Source organism: Panthera onca, chromosome A1, assembly GCF_046562875.1.
Source record: "Panthera onca isolate mPanOnc1 chromosome A1, mPanOnc1 haplotype 2, whole genome shotgun sequence".
Taxonomy (NCBI): Eukaryota; Metazoa; Chordata; class Mammalia; order Carnivora; family Felidae; genus Panthera; species Panthera onca.
This window is the reverse complement of record NC_138339.1, coordinates 49,972,397-49,983,829: the sequence shown is the minus strand read 5'-3', so window position 1 is coordinate 49,983,829 and position 11,433 is coordinate 49,972,397. Positions and strand designations below refer to the sequence as shown.

Below are 11,433 nucleotides of genomic sequence, written 5' to 3'. Positions count from 1 at the left end.
CAGGGTTGGATTTTATGAAATTCCCTGAGGTCTCCAAGCCTTGATTCACATTATGTCTCTACTGCGATAGCAATTCAACCATTTGGAGCCTGGTTGGTTTTTATTTACTGGAATGAGTGCTGAACAAACTTATCGATCACCAATCCAATTTGGTTATCTTGTATTACTGAAATAATTCTGCCAAGTAAAATATCCAATCCTACTTATGATGATGGTAGAATTGGCGTGCTTACAGAGCAGAGGAGATGAACCGTTAACTTGATCAGCTGTATAAACAAAGTTTCTGACCAGTGGAAAATGTTAGTCAATATCCAAGGCAAGGGAAGGGCTTTAGATGAAAAATCAGAGAGGCTGCTAATGGAATATAACATGTCTCTAGACCCAGAAGGGAAAATAGACGGAAGGCTCCTACTCATGGTTAGTTTAAGGATCAGTAAAAGCCTTTGAGTTTGACGTGGCATCAGGCTGAAACACGATGGAGGGCATGCATCAGAGTGAGGCATTTTCTCATCTGCCTGTCCTGCTCCTGCAGTTGTGTTGATTCTGAGTTTGAGTCATTATGTTAGAAAGATGTGTTGTTCATTGCTGGAGCCATGTCAGATTTAGCAAGGAAAGTACAGAATGTAATAAACATCTTTCTGAATCCTGTTATTTTAGAGATGTCCAAAAATTGTGAGGACTTGGTATTTCTAACAAAGTTATTCACATTATATACATCAATCTAATTCGGTTGGAAAATTCTGCAAACCTGAATGATTCTACAGAAGGCTACATACAATTTTGGAGTAAGTTCTGTTGCTATGAAAATACCAGATTTATTAGACTATACACATTTAGCTTACTTGCCAGTTACCATATGTATTTATAACAAATTATTTATAGATAAGAGTGTAAGCTCTTTGAGAGTAGGGCCTCTGTCTCCATCTTATTTGTGTCACCAAATCTCACACAGTCCTATCACATGATAGTCAATTTAATGAATTTGTATTTAATGAATGATATGGTGGCTTATATATTAACTGACAAATCTTTCCTTAGCCCTCTTGTCTAAAGCACTAAATTAAGAGATGAACTGGATGTAAAATAATGGTCTCACAGTAGTTGTGAAGATTAGTCTGACAGGGAAGTTACTACAATCAATCACTTCCAAGGAGAGTCCATGAATTAGCCCTGAGCCCACACAGCTCAGATGTGGCATTGTAGTATTTAAATTTTTTTTAAAACTCAGTTTTGTAGCCACTTCTCTTATTTACCCAAGGTAGTCTAAATATGTGATGAAACCCTTTTAAAGTTAAAGATTTAAATTAAAAAATATTTTTAATTAAAAATATTTTTGACAATCAATAGCATATACATATGACAATCCTTTCCCCAAATATTGTCTCCCTTCTTTTCTTTTCCAAGCATTTTCACAGATACACAGTCACTGCAGCTCTTCTATCCCTTACCCACTCTTGCTCTTTATGATATCGTTTAAACTAGTTCCTTCTTTAAATTTACTAACTAGATTCTCAACAACAGAAAAAGATTCTGGAAGCTAACTTTGCAAAAAATAATCCCTTCCTGCTCAGAAAAAGTGAGGAAGAGGCAAAAATTGTGTCTCATGCATAAATAATTTTTGTCCTTATAACACAAGCAATATGCCTAATTGCATCCTGGAGGTTTCTTGGACTCAAAATAACATGAATAGCCATGCAGCCTGAAACTTCATGAGATTCTGGCTTCAGCAAATCATGATAGGCACAAGTGTGCATATTGCTAAGTCACTAAGTCACAACTTTCTGTTTTGACATAGGAAGTAGTAGAGATTGGAGGATCAGCAGTAGGAAAGGCATGGAGAATGAACCATGGAACTGGGAGGCTGCCCCAGGACCACAGAACCCTTTCCTGAGCTTACATGATGCTAGCTAGAGTAGACTTGCTTTTGGCATATGCTTTCCCGTCCTACGTTTATCTCATTCTAGGCTGGAGATTTTAACACATCCACTCTGGCTCTTTCCCTAGCACAAAAAAAAAAAAAAAAAAGAAAGAAAGAAAGAAAGAAAGAAAGAAAAAAAAATTTAAAAGAGAAAAGAAATTATTAAAGCTCTTGCTATAAGAGATTTAAACATTACTACTCTCCATTTTCATTTTTCAGCTTAATATCACCATTTGCTATATGATCTTAGAGACTGATAAAACAAAGCAAACTACATTAGTTTGGCTTTCCCTACTCTTGTTTTCCTCTGACAGTAAATCGTGGTGCTATGAGTTGTGCTTGGTGTTAACTCTGTCTGGGTACAGATGATGCCGATCAATCAGATCCTTTAAGAAAAGTGGTTCTTAACCGGGGCGGTTTTTCCCCCAAGAGAGAACAATTGTCAATGTCCGAAGACACTTTTGGTTTTAGAGCTGGAAGGCAATGTTACTGGCTTCTCATGAGTGAAAGCCAAGGATACTGCTAAGCATCCTACAATGCACAAGACTGTTCCTCCACAACAACAAAGAATGATCCCATCCCGAATGTCAATAGTGACAATAGGTTGGAAATCCTGCTTTAGCAGTACTTGATTCAGTAGCATCATGAATATACTCTCTGGGCTCTGGGTGCAGCCATGCATGCTTTATGGGCAGAAATAGGTTCTACATTCAGCTATTATAGAGGGGTCACCTCTAAGAAGCAGGTTCTTCTTAAAATTTCCAAGTCAATCAAAGTGTTTCTCATCTGCTGTTAGTGCCTTGTAATCTCTACTGTCGGTCACTCCTTTCATATACGAAAAGTTTTTTTAAAGTTGTAACAGGCCACTTATTTATTCACACATAGTGTTTTCATTAAGATACTTACCCTGTGTTGGTCAGTGCTATTCAGGAGGGGATTGCCTATCTTAATGTGAACTCATTTGCCTCATGAACTATTATAAAAGCAACCATTTCTGAAGTTAAACAACTTAGAGCATCCTATCTCGAGTTGCCCCTTTGGGAAGCAGCTCCATTGCAAGGACACACATGGAACAGAGAATATCTGCCCTTTAGGTTAGTGCTGTCATAAGCCTTAGGTGAGAGGAAACCTGCCTTGGGCCCTGAGCTTTAGAAGGTGCCCCCTGGACCTTGTCCACAGGGCCATGGGAATGTGCCCATCTGAAGCTTATGCCATGTCTCCTTCTAGACCATACTCTGGGGATCAAGGACCTTGGAATTCTCTGTCCAAATAATTCTGAACCCACCTTCAGTACCTCAGTACCTGAATCAACTTGTTATAGTCTGTTCTCCTGTGAGAACACATGCACAGACATACGCATTACAAGGCCTGAGCAGAGGCAGCTGTTGGGATAATGGACTCAGACCAGGGCTTTGTCTATAGTGGACATGAGGCTGTTCACAGTATGGAACAGCATTGGGTGTGTGAAAACAACAGAGGGGGACTGGAGACCAGGTCCCAGGGGTCAAGCCTTGCTTTCCCATGGTCTGATGCTTAACTAGAATGTAAGATGTTACAAAGATGGTCAAATTAGGAGGGGAAAGTCTTTTATTCAATAGTCAGCTGGGTTATAACTTAGATATTTGGACGTACGGTACATGGGTCTTCATTTTAACAGTTGCTCCAAGTCAAGGGTAGATTTGATTTGAGGGAAAAAAAAAAAAAGCACTGTTTGGTTTTTTGTTTTGTTTTGTTTTGTTTTGTTTTGTTTTGTTTTGTTTTGTTTTTCTGTGTAGAACTCCTCAGGATTCAGGGCATACCTCTCCCAAGTGGAATCACGCAGACTGCTCTAGAAACCTCAGTTTTAGCTGCTCCCCAAGAATATTGCTTATCTTTTGTGGATTTTATTTTATGTAGTCTCAATGACCAGCCAGCCCATCTTAAACTTATTGGCATTTTCGTATGATGGGCAGCAGATTAACAAGCAGAAAATTCTATTTCCATGATTACTTTGCTGAGTCAGAGCTAACAGAAGGAAAGAACCAGAGGGTAGGTAAAAAGCTTGTACGGACACAGGAATACGGAGAGGAGAGGGGTCCAGAGAAAGATGTTACTTTGGGAAGGGAGCACTCTGAGCAGTGAGGGTGACAAAATTGGACACTTACCAAAAATGGCCAGGAAATAGGAGGAGGACTTGGAAGGAAGGATGGGCACCAAAAAGAAAGAAAAAAAGGTACAAAGCTAAACTACATTTCTTTTCCTTCCCTCCTGTTCATTGTTTCAGACGTCTGTAAAAAGAGAACACTTAACTTCTGGTTCCATTTAGCAGCAATTTTGACATTGTGCAGGCCCCTGAACATCACATTTGAGAAATGGGGTCCCCCTCCTTGTCCCAGTTCTACCCTGAGATCCTGAAAAAGGGATGCTATGCCTGCATCCTCTACGGCAGAAAATGCCAGGACATCTCTCATTTCTTTCCTCGCAGAAGGAGGCGCTGACTTAGCTCCAAGGAGAGGGTTATAAACTGTGGCTCCCATAGACCCTGTTCTTTGTCACTCAGATGGAAGGTTGACTAGAGGGTCAAGGGAGGAGAGCCCCGAGTAGGACCTCTGTTTAAAATGAACAAAGGCCTAATTTCAAGATACTTGGGGACCTCTCCTCCAGAAACAAGACAACGCCCAGAGGCTGGCAGTTACTGGAGCAGTCTTGAACTATAGACACTCAATGGAGTTACTCACTGGGGCTCCCGCCCCCATTGAAGTCCTGGGAGCCAATTCCATAGCCCAGCCAAAGGCAAGACTTGGCTGCGTGTGTGATTAATTGCCTTTGTTCCCTCACAAAGAGAGTGTACCCGCAACAATGGGCAGTAGGAGGGGAGTGAAGTGGCCTCAACAGAGAGGCCTCTCTTCCTCCCTCAATTCCAGGGTGTGCCTGAGAGAGAGCTTCTGTGCTTTGCTCCAAAAAAAAGGTATCTTTCCAAGAGGAAATTATAGAGCTCAGAAAGTTAGTCATTAATGTAATGGTCTGAATCTACAATGAGAAAAAGATTGAAGCTGACATGATTTTTATCTTTGATATTATAGCTTCTGAAGTTGAGAAGTAATTACGTATGTTAATATTACATCCATTCGATATTCAGTGAATTTTTTTACAACTCTTTCTTAATTAATCTTCCTTTTCTCCCCCTCTCTGCTCACAGTGCTGGCAAACAGTCCTGAAATTGATCAGGGCTGATGTGAAAAGAATGCAGTGAGGAATCAGAAAGATCTAGGTTTGAATTTAGACGGATGCTTGACTTTAGGCATTTAGTAAATAAATAATACAAATAATAACTAATGCCTTTTGAAAATGCGATGTCATACCAGGCACTATGTAAAGATTTAACACACACATCATTTCACTGAATCCTCACAAAACCTTATGGGAGATGAATTATCCTTATGTCCATTTTAGAGATGAGGAAGCTGAGGTTTGTCGGTGTACATGCTGAGCCCCTGGCTGGAACTGCTTGCACACAGCACACGGGCCTCTGAGGATACCACCATTTCAGCTCTACTTTGGGAGATGGTGGTGAAGGTGAAGGTAGGGTGTGGTGAATTGGGGGTAGAAATAGTAACTGTCACTGCCTCAAATCATACTACTTTCTCCATCACACCCCTTGTGTCTTAACAGGCCGGGGCTACTGCATATCCCAGGCTTCTTCCCTACCTCTAACCCCTAAGGACCCAGTAACAGAAAGCATCAGAAAAGCAATAACAAATCTCTCTCTGCTCTTCCCTCCTCAGCAGAGGCCAGGAGTCCCAGAGAGCGGGAGAGAATTACAAAAGCAAGGAAGCTGCAGCCACTGCCCTTCAGCTTAAAATACAGACACATCAAAGAGACACCATGTGTAAATCACAAAGAACCAGGCCACTGTCCTCACTGTTTCAATTCTCTGGCAAACCTGGGGCTCTGAGATGCCAATTGCTGTATCTCGCATTCCTGGAGGATCTTTGAGTGCCTGCCCTTTGATATTTAACAATAAGAATAGAGTTATGAAGATGGATTAAGATTACATATATACATGATTCCCACTATTGGGCTCAGAAGTCATTTAATATCATCTGTTATCTCTATCATTGTCATTGGGTCTGGAAGCTGAGGAGGATTTGGATGAATGGAGAAGGCGAGTTTCAGGGGGATGGAGCAGAGGAAGTAAAGATTTAGAAGCATAAGCATTTGCTATAGGATACCTATGGTAATTGGCCAATTCACGGATTTAGTTAATTTATCATTTCATCCAACAAATATTTATTGAGCACCTACTATACTCCAGACCCTGTGCTAAGCAATGAACAGGGAGATAAAACAATTGAGAGCCCCACACTCAAAAGGCGTAATCATCTTGGGAAGACAGATATTCACTAAATCCAACAGACAAATTAGTATATGATTCTGAATTGTGAGTGATAAGTGCTGTGAAGGGATCTCACCTGGGTCTATAAGAAAATAAGGGAACAATCTATAATGGGTGTGCATTCAGGTAGGTCAAGGATGACATTCCCGAGCAGGGGTCTTAGGAGCTGAAGCCTGAAGGAAGAGCAGGAGTCCATGAGGCAATGAATTGGGGGAAGAGTGTTCAAGGCCTAGGGAACACCCTGTGCAAAATTGCTAGGTCAGGAAGGATCGGGCCACTGGAGGATGGGGAAGGGACAGGCAGACCTCTGCTTGACCCTCAGCAGGCTCAGACACTAAACAAAACCTATTACCTTTTCCTTACCTTTCCAAGTTCTGCTTCTCACCCTCAGCACCCACCTGTGTCACTCCCCAAGGCTCTGTGGATTTGGTCTTCTCTCCTCTGAAGACAAGCATCTTAAGAGGCTTGTGGTCTTCCACATACTTAGGAGGCCAGACAGAACACAAACTCCCTAAGACATAACGTTGCTTTCTCTACTCACCTTGGATGTATAATTGTAAACTGCAAAAAGCAGTATGCAGGGGGAGTTCCCTTCAGATTTCTGCAGACCCACTGCTGGTCCTCACCCACTGGGCTTGGCACTGGAAAAGGCTTATGTGCATTTGGTATTGATCTTTAGTTGCCAGCACTGACCATTACTGCCTTTTGCTCTCCTTTCTGTGGCTTATTAGAAGAAAGCAGACATGTCCGGTGGACAAAGGAGGCAAATAATGAAAATGTTTCAGTACATTCTCAACTGCCGATACACAGACAATAGTCACTTTCCACATTATCTACGTATAAACCTGGATTTTCTTTATAAATAATTTGAAGATAATCTCTCTCCCTCTTTCTCTCTCTCTTACTTTTTGGAAAATGCTTTAAGGGGTTAAATAACTCTAAAATCTTTACAATCAATGGGTAGAGGGTCACTTGAGCAACACGGTCTCTTGTGAACAGGCTAGAGAGAAGAAGTTGTAACAGGTGATAGAATGGTGAAGGGTGACTGTTTTGCTTTGCAAGAGCTGGGTGAAAAGTGGTGCAACGGCGGGGGGGCAGCATATGGGGAACCACTAGGGCCACAAACAACTGTCACATCATGACCTTTAACTTTTGACCACGAAAATACCTCCTGAGCATTTCTACTTTTATTGCACAAGAAAAGCTTGAATACACCTAATTTTAAAAGATTTGGGGTGCCTGGGTGGCTCAGTCAGTTAAACACCTGACTTTGGCTCAGGTCATGATGTCGCGGTTCATGGGTTCGGGCCCTGCAAATGGGCCCTGTGCTGACAGCACAGAGTCTGGAGCCCACTTCGAGTTCTGTGTCTCCCGATCCCTCTGCCCCTCAGCTGCTCATGCCCTGTTTCTGTCTCTCTCTCTCTCAAAAATAAACATTAAAAAAAAATATTTTTAAGACTTGGGTAATCCAGGAGTAGTGACAATAAAATGTGAAATTATCTCTCTTCCTGCTCCCCTCCCATTAAGCTCACTGCTCACCTGGGAGAATCATGGTCAGTCCCTTTGATGCATGTTCACACCTATATATGTACATACACATGTATGTCATGAATACAAATGTCCCTTTCTCAGTTGAAATATCTGGGAGAGTTTACCAAGTACTTGGAGATCTATCACATGCTTTGTAACAGCAACCTGGAATAGAGGTGTCCCCATAGTGCTCAGTAGATTGCTGGGATCAGACCTGGACAGAGATAAGGACAGAGCCAGGGGCAGAAGGCAGGGCTTTGCCAGTGAATGACGAGAATTCGTGATCTTTCCATTTATTTCCATTTTTATTAGACCAAGCTGTATTAGAATAACATCTCCACTTTAGTATTTGCATACGGTATTCTTTAAACATTTACAACCATGCTACAAAGTAGGGACTGTTATTATTCCCATTTTGTAGATGGTGAAATTGAGGTTCATTTCAGGAATTATGGAACTTGCTGGAAGTCATGCAGCTACTAAGTGATAGAGACATTAGTCTGAGATAAGTCTTTGTATCTCTGATGTCCATGCCTTAACCATGACACTTGATCCCTACTTTATAATCCTTTCCACATCATGGAGGCTTTTTAAAATGTGAATTTTAATTTTGGTCCCCAAAGACTATTTCAAGTAGGTGGACCAGGTCTGTCTAGAGCCACAAACCTGACTGGTTTACTCCCTTGCCTGCAAGGCCCACAATCCTATGCATTCTGCAAACTCTGAGAACTCACACAGCTGCCCTTATGGCCCCCTGCCCCTGGTGACTCCTCAGGGAGATGTCCAGCCAGCCAACAAGCACCAGACAGGCAGATTCATTGTTGGGAAAGGTGATCTGAGATGAGGTGGTGGCAGTCAGTGTGTGGATGAGGAGGTAATGCACCCACCAAATGCAGTTATTGGAAACTGCACTCATTAGAATGCTGTAATTGGTTCCCGCAGGGCATTCAAGGTTAGTGACACAGGAGAAAAAGAGGAGGGGCTGCGTGTGTGTGTGTGTGTGTGTGTGTGTGGGCGGGGGGGGGGGGTGTACTGTATGGATTTTGTTTTCTTTTTTACCTTTTCTCCTCCAGGAGGGAATTTCAACCTGCCTGCCTCACGTCAGGCTCTGCGTTTGGCAGATGTGAGGTCTTCTGAGACCGGCAATCACCACCTTGCCTAGTTCTGTGTCCCTCTTTCTCTCATCCACCCTTCATCAGGAGCCTGCCTGTGAGTCTCATCCCACCTTTTTGGCCAGATAAGAAAGCTACTGATTAGCAAATTTACAGAAAGGGGTTGGAACTTGGTATGACACTCCTCACAGACTGAATGAGGCAGATAGGATTTTTCAAAGAACCTCACGTGAAAGGCAAGGCTTGGCCCCAAGTCATATGACCCAAATGGGGGATCTGCAGGTATCAGTGAAATGGCAGGCCATCAGCTAGATAATAGATAACACTTTGTGCCACCCACATATAAAGCTAGACATTGCCATCAGGGTGCCAGAATGTTCCCACTTACTTCTGGGGTGAAGAAAGGAGGGGCGGTATCGTCTCACCCTTAGGGTTGGATTCTTTTTTCGAACAACCATACTATTAGTAGGTCAACACAAAAGGTGATCTCCTGATACTAAATTTAGCACTCCCAGTATGTCCAAACCTGCCTTTCTGAAAAACTTGATAGAGGGGATTATGATTTCTATACTCAGAAGCCAGGAAATTTCTGAGGAGCTGAAAATGTTCTACCTCTTGATCTGAGTGTGGTTCCATGGTTTTAAGCACAGTACAATTCATCAAGTCATACACTTAAGATCAGTGCATGTTACATTTCTTATATGTCTCACCTTACAAAGTAAAAAATAAATATTAGTCCACTGCCAAAAACATGAGTTCTCAAAACGTTATCTGTACACCAAATTTTCCTGAAACCCTCTCTATTCGCCTACATCCTCTCGCTACCTAGCCAAATCCTGGGCTTTTATTAAGGGCCAGGTGAAGATAAGCTTTCTAAAGAAAACCTAACCTTGGTTGCCCAAACCACATTGATTCATGTTTTCTCTTTATGGACCTACTATCAGAACTGGGGACAGGTCCAAGCTTATGGGATCTGAGGTTTACACAATATGGGGATTTCTTTATAAAATAAAAATTACAAACTTATGAATACAAATTAAATTACAAAATTTAGTTACAAAAAAGGAGACTAGAGATTTCAGGTCCCTTTTCCCCTGTGAGCTCTTTACACAATTTACCATCAGTGTTCATATAATAAAGCTACCTGCTTGCAACTCAGGTTGAGCTCTGCGTCTAGAACTCTCATCACCTCCTGACCACCCCCGGAATGCGTACGGGGCAGGCAAGTGAGAGGAACTCTCTGAAGCCCAGGCTTCATCACTTTGCAGTAAATCTGGTCCAGGTCAGTGCATACATGTGAACATTTCACTTCAGCCTAGTCTGAGTAGAAAGTTTGTTTCCTGCACACATGGTCAGCCTCCCTGGGTGGACTATAAAATCCTTCAGGGCAAAACCACAGTTTCACATTGTTTTCAAGACTCTCACACTGCACACGCCAGTGCCTTTTCTAGGAAGGGCTCGCCATATTGTTGAAATATTTTCTAGGAAGGGCTCACCATACTGTTGAAATATCGTTTGGGAGAGGGGAAAGGGACTCCCAAAGACAGGTGGTAGTGATAATGGGGAATGATAAGTCATTAGTTGGATTAAGTGGATTCTTTCCATGCTCCCACTATCCAGGTCCTGAATATTCGCCCAGCCCTACACTGAGCCAAACATCTTTTAAAAATTGGCTTGAGTGAAAATTAACCTCAGGCCATATGGAAAGTAAGAGATGGTCTGGCTTGGCTCAGACAGGTAAAGTCATTTCTCTAGGCTGCCTGCACTTCTGCACGACATGAAGGATTCTACAGAGGAGAAGAAAGAAAAAAGAAAATAATGGAGAGAGAGAGAGAGAGAGAGAGAGAAGGAAGAGAAAGAGGGAGAAAGAAGTTGAGAAAGAAAGGAAGGGTCTTGTAAAAACAAAAAAGTAGGAGATTAATGGAAAAAGAATACTTAATAAAGCTCTCTTGGGCTCACACTGTCTTTTTTTCTTTCTTCCTTTTTTTTTTTTTTTTTCTTTTTTGAGGCTGCTGTATTAAATTAAAGTCATACATAGGTTTCAAAGGAAATCACATTTCTGCAGTCTGGTGAACCCACCTGACAATGCACGCTAACAGAATTGTAAATGTAAAGGGTAATGCTTGTCAGTGGCTGACAGTTCTAAATGGCCTTTTAGTTCAGTACGCAGAGCTGTCATAAAAAAACATAAAAATGCATATGCAGACAGCTGAAACTGCTATGCACATCATTATCTGCAAATGGTATAAGTATCCTGAACAAAAGGCCTTCCAGTTTAAGGACATGCATAAGACATTTCTCTGCCTCCAGCTTTAAAACAAAGTGCTGTCAAGAAAACAAGATTCCCAGGGCCAGAACTGAGGTTTTTCTGTCAATCAGTGAGGTGCTACATTTGTACATATTTTTCTGACCCTGCATATGAGAAGAGCATTCTTAACAGATGTGTATTTAACTTCTGGCAGCTACATCTGTTTCTTCTCCATCTTCCTTCTTATTTC

At 41.9% G+C, this 11,433-nt stretch overlaps 1 long non-coding RNA gene across 1 annotated transcript; it reads left to right on the top strand.

Annotated features, from left to right (window-relative positions):
* The first annotated feature begins 4,810 nt into the window (after positions 1 to 4,810).
* On the top strand, positions 4,811 to 10,768 carry LOC132680918 (uncharacterized). Its single transcript, XR_009610756.3, has 4 exons — positions 4,811 to 4,865; positions 5,351 to 5,479; positions 8,897 to 9,032; positions 10,556 to 10,768. It is a non-coding gene; the product is annotated as an uncharacterized LOC132680918 (long non-coding RNA).
* The last annotated feature ends 665 nt before the right edge of the window (positions 10,769 to 11,433 follow it).